Source organism: Pteropus medius, unplaced genomic scaffold (genome assembly GCF_902729225.1).
Source record: "Pteropus medius unplaced genomic scaffold, Ma_sr-lr_union100, whole genome shotgun sequence".
NCBI classification, from domain to species: domain Eukaryota; kingdom Metazoa; phylum Chordata; class Mammalia; order Chiroptera; family Pteropodidae; genus Pteropus; species Pteropus medius.
The window spans coordinates 7,856,664-7,868,497 of NW_024340692.1; the positions used below are offsets into that span (position 1 = coordinate 7,856,664).

The following is an 11,834-nucleotide window of genomic DNA, read 5'->3' on the forward strand; positions in this document are numbered from 1 at the left end:
CTTTTATTCACGGTGAATATTCCAGGATTTTATTTTATAATCTTAAATTAAGAGTAGAGAAGAACTCACACACTACTGAAGTCACCGGCTTTCAGAAAAGTTAAATGATTTATTTAAAGTCACACAGATATTTTTGTGTCATTATATGCCTCAGCTCTCTCATGGAAAATGCATACACACAGGAAGGATGATGTGTCTCGGGCTTTGCCAGCCTAACTATGTCTTCCATTTTCAGTTTTTAAAATTTGTTGACTATGATCTTGCTGCTTATATGTATCTGTGCTTACATCCTATCCGATCCTTGGCACCTAGCCTCCTAGACAGAAATAAAACTGGATTATTGGATATATTTTGGAAGCGTGCCAGAATTGATGAATGGAAGAGTCCTACGTTGCAATATGCTATATAGTGAGGTCCTTCAGCATCCCCCTCATACAGTAGCTTGGAAAAAAATGCCTGAATTTAATTTCCATCAGATTTCAGTATAAAAAGAGGACATATCTGTAGAAAATATTGGAAAGAATGTTTAACTCTTTTATCTCTGAACATTGACTGAAATAAATTTCCTGCTGTTTTCCATTTTTGTTATTGAATCAATATTCTATATAATTAGAATGTAATCATTTAATACTCAACGAATTTGTAGCAATCCATCTCAATATTGTCACTGCAATATTACATTCTGCAAATGTCATTCTGTTGCGTCAGATATCAGTTTTTAGTGAGGTATCGCTAAGGCACATAGTAGAAAAAAAAACTAGTAAATTACTCAAATCCCTTTCACTGTGATTCAGAAATGATATATCTTTTATAGAATGAGACCCTGTCTTGGACTAGCTTTTTATCAGGGAAAAAATGGTTCAATTTGTATTGGCAAGAATTGCATTTATATTTAATAATGCTTACTTTTCCTCTGGCCACACCATTTTGAGCATTAACCAGAGTACCTCTACTCTTAGTAAATGCTGTAGTTTATTACCTGTTTATTTTAAATTAGTTAAAAGAAGCCTATGTGGTTCTTAAGGAGGAATATAAATGAGATATTACTGAAGAGTAGTATTGGGAAAATGTTCATATTTAACATAAAAGAGTTTAGAATAGCTGACTGCAACCTCTCTGGTTAAGTACGAATAAATGCCTTAAGCAAAAATTTGACCAGTTAACTGTCATTTTCTAAGTAAAACTACATTCTTAGAATGAAAAGAGCAAAATAGAACAATTATGGAATGATAATCCTGTATGTATTTCAGTTTTTTAGTGTTAGGTCTCCACTTACTTTAATTATCTGAAAATGCAAACTGTATTTTTGTTGTTTTTTAATACAGCATTTTAAATCTAGTTTACATTTTGTCAACCTGAACTGAAATCTCCTGTGTAACTTATTAGGTGATGATAAACCGTTTTCAAATCTACTTACAGGTATACCATGGCATGTGTCTTTGAGTTTTGATAATAAAGGAAGACCTTCAGTAAAAAAAATAAAAAATTGCATACACACGACGTGATCAACATAGGTAGAAACCCCTATTTTGAAACAGAATGTTATGTGTTTAATTGGTCTCATCTATCTGGTGGTATAAATCACCCATGTTGTGTGTGTATGTGTGTGTGTGTGTGTGTGTGTTTATATCAGAGGTGACAGGCATTTTCAACTGAGCAAGCAAATCCAGAAACAAGAGAAGAGTACACCTGCCCAGCCAAGCAAAATCAACCTTCATCTAGCAAACTTTTCGACTTAATTCCAATATCCAGCAGGCTAGTTTTTAGTATGTGTTTAAAGGGTCATCAATTTCCTTCAGCAACCTCTGTTCTCACCTCCCCAGTCATCGCTGAATACTTTTAAGGAAAGTTGAAGAGAAATCACTTTTATGAAATAAATTGATAGAAATTTAATAACATAATTATTTCTCTACCTGCTTGTATTTTAAGTTTGCTTTGTCAAGTTAGACTCCAACAACCATATTTTATATGTAGTAAAGATTATCACAAAAGTAAAAAGGTATTTCAACTGCAAATGTGCTTCATTAAAATGGATAAGAACAAAATTTTAGTAAAAATCAAAAGGAGAGAGATAATAAGGAGCTTATAGTTAAAGAGCTCATTTTGTTTTGAGATCAGGCATATTTCTTCAGTAATTCTGAAGGTTTACTGTCACTGTAGTTAAGCTATACTATTAAAGAATAAATAGCAGATATATTTGAAGTTCATATAAGAGGAAAATGAAGCATGCAATCCTTGATCATATAAAATGAAAGAAAACATGGAGAGCAAGTATCAATATTTCAAAAATAGAGAAATAATGAGAGAAACAAAGATACTGATGAGGAATTTTTTAACAGGTTCAAAAGTTCAGGTAAAATAAGACTCCAAATTTAAATGCTCTTCGGAACCACATTCTAATTTTCAAAGGAGCTGTTTTTCAAAATGAGCTAAGCTTTTTTTTTTAATGAAAATCTTTAATATTTTTGACTGGTTATTCCTGAAAATTAGCTTCATTGTTCAATAACTCTTAAAAGCTCATCAACGGTATAAATGCACATATATATTTAACTAAATATGTATATATTTATCAATATGCTTTGGATTTTGACACTTATTTGTATTCTAGGCATTGTGAAAATGCTAATAATCTTAGTAAAACTGGTAGGACTAGTCAAAAATAATGAGTGCAAGCAGAGATTTTAAACCCCTTTTTATATTTTTCTCCTTGGTTAAAGTTTTCCAAATATACCTAAGGACAATTCTGGATTTTTGTTTTTTAATTTTTTTTTTCTTTTTGGAGCAGTAACCACAGAAACTATAGTAACATTTGTTAATATTAATTGAAAACTTAATATAGACTAGACATCTGTTGAGCATATAAACTACATTGTCTCATTTAATCTTTCGATCACCCTACAGAAAGAAAGTGATTACTTCTTTAAAATTAAATGGATTAAATTGGATTACTTTTATTTTAGAGTCAAGAAAACTAAAATTAGGTCCAAGGTAGTATAAACTAACTGCTGGATATAGATCCAGATAATCTGACTGGACTCCATGTTGTAATTACATGAGATAATATATTTGATACAATACTCTGCATTCTACAGAAGAACCAACACGCCCACATGTTAAGCAGTCAGCCAACTCCACTGTTACCACATCCTGTGCTCTTTCTAATACTACAAGATCTGAATTAATTTTTGTTGTTTCTTTTAGCTGCATAGTGAAACGTATCTGGATATTTGCCAAACTCTATAAATAGCCAGAAGCTTCATAATATTTTAGTAATTATTTATTATAATAGTACCTTTCTTTTCAACATTTTAAATATATATATTTATTCTTATAAATATACACATACACACATGTGTATATATACACATATATAAATATATATTTTTTACATATACACATATGTAAAAATTAACATGTCAGTTTCTCTCTGCTCTGACGTTTTGGCACAGGAAGAGGGAACTTGTTGAAATTGGTTGAAATGAATTAGTTCAAGCCCCAATAGTTGTTGTCTCACCCTCTCTTCAATTACTGTGTAATATTAGTCACCTTCAATCATATTGGAGTGTGTGGTGGCTATCTGACTTTGTCAAGACATCCAGTCTTTATGTCACCAACCTAATTCGCTTGAAGAAGCTATTTTTCATCTTTTTTTTTGCAGGCAAAATGAACTAAGCTCTTTTTATAAAAAAACACTCAACATTTTTTGACTGGTTATTCTCAAAAATTAACCGCATTATTCAATAACTCTTAAAAAGTCTTACTGGAGCTTTCCTAAATGTATATTCCACCTTACTTTTTGGACAAGGTTCGAATTCATTGATTTTAACAATTTTAAATAGCATTTCATCAGTCATTATCTATAATATATTTATGAAGTACAGAATTATAGAAAAAAGATAATTACACATTTTTATAATATATTTACATTTTCTGTGATAGCAATCATAGGAGAAGCGCAAATAGTATCAGATTATGTGAGTCAAATTTATGACAAATATATGCAATGTAGTTTTGTATATATGAGTAAAAATAAACATTGCAGTTTAATTCTGTTAATTGTTTGGTTTACTGGTGCGACATTGATAAATAAAATTATATAGGTTCCAAGTGTACAATTTAATAATACATTGTATATGTATTGCATTGTGTGTTCATTACCCCAAAGTTAAATTTCCTTCCTTAAAAAGTTAAATTTCCTTCTTGACCCTCTTATCTAACTCCCCTTTTCCTCTATAGTTTTGTTTAAATGTTGATAAATAGGCTAATAAGTGTTACAATGATATTTCAAAGAATACAGTAGTAAGAACACTCACATTTGGATAAATACCCCTCAGTTTGAATTATAAGCCCAGCTATTACTTCAGCACGTTGGTTGATCCTGATGAGCTGTAGTTCCCTTGTGAATAAAATGGAGATATACTAGGAATAATTTTCTGGTATATTGTGTGTCCTATACTAAGACCCACCGTAGATGAGAACTGAATTTTATTGAAGTAAAGAAATGGCTTGTTTGTCTATGAAGTAAGTGTACTTCTAATATGTTGCCTATAAATTTGTTGCTTCTGAATACATATTTTCTTCTATATAACAAAATTCAAATTCTGAAATGTCTAAAATTATTTGAAGCTTTATTTACCATCTCGAGAAAGATAAAAAACCTTCCTACTCCACTTTGTTTTTGTGTTATTTTTTTTTCTCTCAGAATTATAACATTCACTTTTTCAATGTCTGGAAAATTATTTTGCTGCAACTTGATTACACTCCAGCACTACCTGGATCTTCATAAATGAATAGCTCAAGTAGAAGATATTTGAGTCTCAGAATGACCTTAATTTGAGTGCAATCAGAAGGAACATTTTCAAAGATGCAAGATGACTGTCTATACTGTAGAAGTAGTGAGCCATTCTTTTATAGCCTAAAATGTCAAAGCCTTCCATTATAGTTAAGAAGATTAATATAAAAGAAGGTCATATGCCAACATTCCAATTTATGAGAATATGTGATTTGTATTAATCTAAATCATTGAAATTGTGGTACCTTACAAATTTTTCTTGCTATAAGGATGTCATCATTTAACATTAAATATTAATAGAATATTTTTTAAAGACTGCTGAAATGTAAGTTATATAAAGAGATTATTTAATATTTGCAGAATTACATATAGGAAAGACATAAATGAGTAAAGTATTCTTAGGTTTCTCAGGGCAATTTAGGTTAATTTTAACATCTAAATAGTCAGAAAGTTTCAGAAATAAAAAAACTTAAACAAAAGAACATTTTTTATTCTGGCATATGGTTGAATTATCTTGTGAGTAGCTCCTCCAGTCCTAGCAAAGCCATCAGATGATGCAGACTCAGCTGAGATCCTGAGTACAACCAACTGGAAATCTTGAGCCAGAACCACCCATTTAGGCCACATCTGGATTCCAGATCCTCAGAAAACATGTGAGATATATTTGTTGTTTTTAGCTGCTGAATTTGGGGGTAATTTAATCTGCAGCAGTAGATAGCTAATACACCCATCTAAACTGGGTTAGTCACTTTTATTGAAAACTTTTATTTTAATAATTATAATGATTTAAATGTGGCATAAAAGTGTGTTCTTTGCCCTGTAGTATTGCAAGCTATCAAAATCCTGACAGTTAAATAATACATTTTGATATTGGACTTTTGGATTTAATACTTCTTACTAGGTTCTCAGGAAGAAGAGAGAGGGCTAGACTGGTAATGGTGATGTTTCACTAGAATTATAGTGACCCTCTTGAGAAGTGTGTGGGAAATGATTTCAGAGTAAATGATTACTAAGGTAAGATATCTAATGTTGAAACTGAATGACAAAAATTGCTGAACATTTGAGCTTAGAAGCCATTTAAAAATAAATTGCAAAAAATATTCTTACAAAATAATTATTTATTAGTTTTAGAATAAAGATATTGAGTTTTTGCATTATGTGCTGTCTTTCTTGATATTTGTGTATACAATAAAAATCCAGATCTATAAGGATTTAAAATAGACATAATTTCAAGACACTTTTCATGCAGCAAAACCATCTGGATAATTTTCATCTTTTAAAATTTAGTTCAAAAACAGGAAAAAATGCCAACATATCATGACTTCCTGTATATCCTCTTTCAATATTATTTGGTATTTATTTTCAGAACTGTTAACATATAAATTTGTTTATTTTATCTCATAAATAAAATACATGCTATAATCACCATCAAAATGAACAAAGCCAATTAATGCTACTTCAGAGCTACCATAAAAATGCTGCATCTTCCTTCTTATATATAGCAGCAATAAAAAGTTTTGTTCTTTATTACAGTTCAAAGTTGAATCAAAGCAGTGTTGCTATTTTGTAAAACAGAAAAAGCACTGACTTCAGAATTCTAATTCTAGCACTGACCTTTGTGACTACTCTTTCACATATTAGCAAAGTGACCTTGTACATGTCACTTAAACTTTATGAGTTCTGGTTTTCTTCTCTATAAAAGAGAGGTAATAACTTGCCCTTCTTAACTACCAGAGTATAGGGAAGGTCAAAAGATATAATGGATATTAAAGCATTGTTAAAATTAGAGCAGTACTGTTATTGTTATTGTTATTGTTATAGCTCTTCTTTTGTCTGTTTTTACATGTCTTTAATAAAAAGTGGATCCATTTTAAAGTAGCTACCGACAATATGTCACTGTAGATGATAATATAGCAATTAATAAAAACAGGTAAAGTAATCATTTACAATGTTAACACTGATTCTGAATCAATATAATTGGCCAAGTGAAAAGTTTAAAGAACATTTAAGGCTACCTGACAAAACAGGCATTTGATTATTACGTAATATAAGATGTTTTATTCATGCTAGTTGAGCAATGTTGAATCAGTTAAAAGTGACATTTAAACCATAGTGGAGGAGTTAAGTGTGAATCGAACTTGTATTTGCCAAAAGAGGTACCTGGTATTCCTACAGATTTTATGGATAAAAATAATTTTTAAAGTTTTTTCACACTAGACATATTTTTCTTCATGTGAATTCCTGTGTTTTAAAGGCTATTACTATGATAATTTTTTTTGGCCCAGTGGTCTGAGGCACCAGATTTAAGCTCTGTATTCATTTGGCATTAATAGTATACTGAGATGAACATTTTGAAAATTTGGAAACACTCCATTGATAAGAAACCATATTTACTGGAAAAATAGTGGATAAAGAAAGAGATTCAATTAAAATTAAGTGACATTTATAAAGGTAACCAGAAAGAATTGGGAGAATTTTGAAGAGGAAGAATTGCATTAGATCAAAATTAATGCACTCCTCCTTTAAACTAACATTGTGGCTCAAAACCCTGAATGTTTAAACTGCCTATAAATCTAAAGATAGAAACAGAGAGCAAATTTCAGATTTAGAAATAATACTACTAAAGAATTTGTTTGAAAAGTGCTTCTTGCTCAACGTATTATTTTAAATTCTAACGTGTTTCCAGAATTTTTCATCACATAAACTTTCCTCCTCATAGTTTTGCTGCAGGTTAGTAAAGTTGAAAGATTTACTTTACTCAATTCTAAAACAAACAAACAAAAATTCTCAGAGGAAATTTAGATGTCCAGGTTAGATAGACTGATATAGGAGTCAATAACTCTATGGCACAGAATGAATTGTACTTTGACATCTTATAATTTTCGTTCCTTTGAAGGGGGAAAAATAACTACTTCAAAAGTTCCATTTTGATTAAATGTTTGTACTCTATGTGTCCATTTAAAGTTTGACTTATTTCCTGCTATCTTTGTTCAAAGTAGTTTTTTTTTTTTATTAACGAATTGATGCTTTCTTTCTCATCTCAACAAATATTTGTTGTTATTTGATGATTATTTGATTGATAGGGTAAATACAAAGGATATTATTATAAACAATGAGTCCTTTTCCCCTGGCTGTAATTTTCTGAAGAATCTTGATTGTTTGCATATCAAATTCAATAAAATTGAATTTGATATGCAAACAATCAAGATTCTTCCTTTTTTTAGCTAGAAATTTGTTACTCTTAAATAAGGAAGCAATGAATGCAACACAACTGGATTATAAATATTTTTTTCTTTCATTGTACAGACATTTAATTAATCAGAAAGGCATAGCTTTATAATTAATGGGTTGCCATTGATTTTAAGTCATAAATTACACATTTAAGTTTTTTCTTTGCCACTTATAATTTATAATTTGGACAAATTACCTAAGCTCTTATTTTTATCATCTGCAAAACAAGACTAGTGATACCTACCCCATAAGTCATTGCATAGATTAAGAGAAGAAAGATTATAAAATACTGCTTTGCAAATTATGAAGAGCTACAGAAATATTATCATCATATTACTGTTAGGTGGGTACATAAATAATTGGACATGACAAAGGCAAAGAAGGAAAGTCAACTCAATATAGGTAGAATCCATCTGTTCTAATATCTTAATATAATTGGCATTACATCAGACTAACTCTAGTGAAAAATAAAAATAAAGACATAACTAGGGAGGACTGCAGTGAATAACTTTAGAAAAAACAAAACAAGGACACCAATTTGCTGCTACTCAACCAAAAAATACTTGTAAAGTAAGAGCACTCTTCAGGAGTCAATGACAAAACAGCATCCGCTAATCTCCCTTGTCTATGGGATCTCTTTACTATGTTCAATGGTTAATTTAAGGCTTCCGACTCTTCAAAACAGCACAGGCATCTTCCCACAGCTCCCTTAATTCTGGTCTCCAAAGTTCAGTGAATGAAGGGAAGCATGGAAAGCAGGATGAGCATGTTTGCCTTCTTTTTAGGTAGGAAGAGAAGCTTCAGGGTTTCCCTCTGTAGGGTGTTGGCACACCTTGCTCTCTATTTGGAACAAGAGAAAACCTGCTTGCTATGCATCATTATAGTCTTACAGGTAATAGTATTAGCAGAGTGTGAGGGCAGTGAATTGTAGGAAATTCTTGGACTCCTAGGTACTGAATTCTGACAAGTTGGTGGCCTCTCGGACTTAGTGAACATTAAGTGATAGGATCTTGACTCTTATAAGTCATGATTTCCATTTTATCCCAAATAACCTCAATATCTTTTATATAAAGAGGCTTGGAATTTTATGAAGACACTGATAGAATTTAATGAGAGTCATTTATTCCAGCCTCAGGCATGAGAACTATACAGCCTTGTATAAAGTAAACTGTAATAGATGTCCAGTAGCTTCTTGTACTACTATCTTTTCTTTCCTATCAGAGAACTCATGTGGTAATATGTAATTTATGGGCTAAGGGCATAGTCTTATTTTTTCTGGTTCATTATTATGTCCCTTGGTTTTCTTGCCCCCTGTAATTGGTTCTGAGTTGCTTGGTTCTTGTTTCAGTATAATTACTAACTCAGAGAAAAATATTAACATTCAAGGTTTTTATTTATCTGGACATTCTGGCTGCCTTTCTACTAGCTATGTCTACGTAGTGCTGCAGATTTCTGACTATAACTTAAACTTTCCTAGTCTTTGTTTTTTTTTCAATAAATCACAGTCTTTCCTGGAGTGACCTTTTGATTTGCTATGGCAATGTATGGAGGTATTTAAAGAAAGGTCTTGGTTAGGATAGTATGATCCATTCAATTAATATTTCTTGAACACCTATCATGTGCCAACCTTAGCAGAGAAGGAAAAAGACAAAAAAAAATACTCTCTTGGAGTTTATGTTCTAATAGGGAAATAAACAATAAGCAAATAAATAAAATAAATACAGATGGTAATGGGCAATCAAGAGAAATAACGCAAAGGAAAGGATGTGCCCATAGGTGATGATTCAAATAGTGTGATATGGGATAACCTCACTGCTAAAGGACACTTGTGCAAAGGCTTGAAGGACATGATAAAGACAGGTAGATATCTAAGGATTAGCATCTGAAGTAGAGGAATATAACATGAGCAAAATCACAGAGGTGGGCGCATGATTGATATTCCAGAGGAACTGCAAGGAGGTCAATATTGGTAAGGTATGGTGTTCAAGAAGAAATGTAAAAGAGGTTAAATTAATAAAGTAACAGTAAAGGGTGTAGTGTCTTTTGTAGACCTGTATAATCTTTGTTTTTACTCTGAATGAGATAAGTAGCCATTGATTGATCTTGAGCAGAATGTTGGCATCCTTTCATCAAATCTTTGTTGCAAGTCTTATGTGTATCTGACCAGTAATAGGCAACCATCAATAGTAATCCAAGAGACAAGGATTCAGAGCACATTAGTGATTACATTCTAGTAGTTGGGGTTAGTAGTGTTTGTTTATTTTTGCCTCTGTAATAGATTACCAAAAATTCTATGGATTCTATGAGACAGATTCATTATCTTATGGTTCCTAGGACAGAAGTGTGTCAAGGGCTAAAATCAAAGTGTTGGAATTGCCTTGTTTCTCTCTGGAGGCTCTAAGATAAAATCCTCTTCTTTCCTTTTTCCAGTTTTTAGAGACTGCCTTCTTTCTTTGGCTCAGAGTCTCCTTCTTCCATCTTCAAAGCAGCAATGTTGAGTCTAGCTTTGTCATTCTGTATCTCTATGGTTTTATTTTCTGATTACTTCCTCTATTTTTAGAGACCCTTGTGATAACATTGGGGACACAGAATAATCCAAAATAACATCACAATTTTTGGGTCAGTTGATTAACATTTTTAACAACATCTCATCTGCAACCTTAATTACTCTTTGCCATGTAACTTAATATAGGTTATAGGTTATAGGTTATGAGGATTGATACATAGACGTCTTGGGGGGCGACTAGTATTCTAGCAACTACAGAGATAGAATAAATGTAATACATATGGTAATGAAACATGCTGACTGCTCTGTTAGAAATAAATTATAAGGGGAAGGCTGCTAGCCAAGAGCTTAGTGATTATGTAGCTTTTATTGGTATGTCTACCAGCCAGACTGTAGTCAACCACATAGCAGCACTGCATATTTTTTTCCTTTTAAACTTGCAGTTAAGAACAGGGTTATCTTGTTTTAACTATAGCCTTTTGCCCTGTGTTCCAGGAAAAGCTTTATCAAAATAGACCCAATGTTTTAAATGTTAGCATTTAAATTGGCATATTTTTTTTCTGCAGCTGACCATGGAAAACATAGTAGAATACTTGAGAAGAAAAAAAAAAATTAATAGAAAATTATATTCACAGAGTCTAATAAATTTACTCTCTATCATCCCTGGAGGAAAACCTAAACACCTTATTTTCTCTGGCCCTTGGAGTTCTCATTACTGCCTATACCTTTCTCCTTAGCTTTCCATTCGTTTGCTTATGTCAGTCATAGCAGCCTTCCTTATGTTACTGAAACATGCTGAGATTGTTCCTGCCATCTGGAACACTCTTCCCTAATACCTTTTCTTGGTTCCTTCCTGACACTTAGGCCTCAGTTTATCACTTGCTAAATCACTTGCTAATCTCCAGAGGGCTTTTCAGAGCAATGTATGTAAAACTTCCCCACCCACCACTAGTTAGTCCTCTTTTTCAAATGATTTTTACTTTCTTATTCTTTTCCTTCTAAGCACTTATCACTGATATTTTATTATCTGTATATATGTATTTTTAAATGGTCTTTCTACCTATCCTTAAATGTAAGTTATATCTAAGCAATATTATCTTCCCAGTGTTTTTATGCACAAAATAAATATGTGGATGAATGTGGTGTTGAGAATTTTGATCATATATATATTGAAGACTGCATATAAGAGTAATTCTTCTAAAAGTTTTAATTACCTTATTTTCTTTTGTCCCAACAGGAGGAAGAATGAGAAAAAAAAGTTCTTTCCTATAACCACAAATAGGAGAAAGGAAGTCAAAGAGAAAA

At 31.7% G+C, this 11,834-nt stretch overlaps 1 pseudogene; it reads left to right on the forward strand.

The window, feature by feature from the left end:
- Window positions 1-218: 218 nt before the first annotated feature.
- Window positions 219-441, forward strand: LOC120606320 (protein kish-A-like; annotated as a pseudogene).
- Window positions 442-11,834: the final 11,393 nt, after the last annotated feature.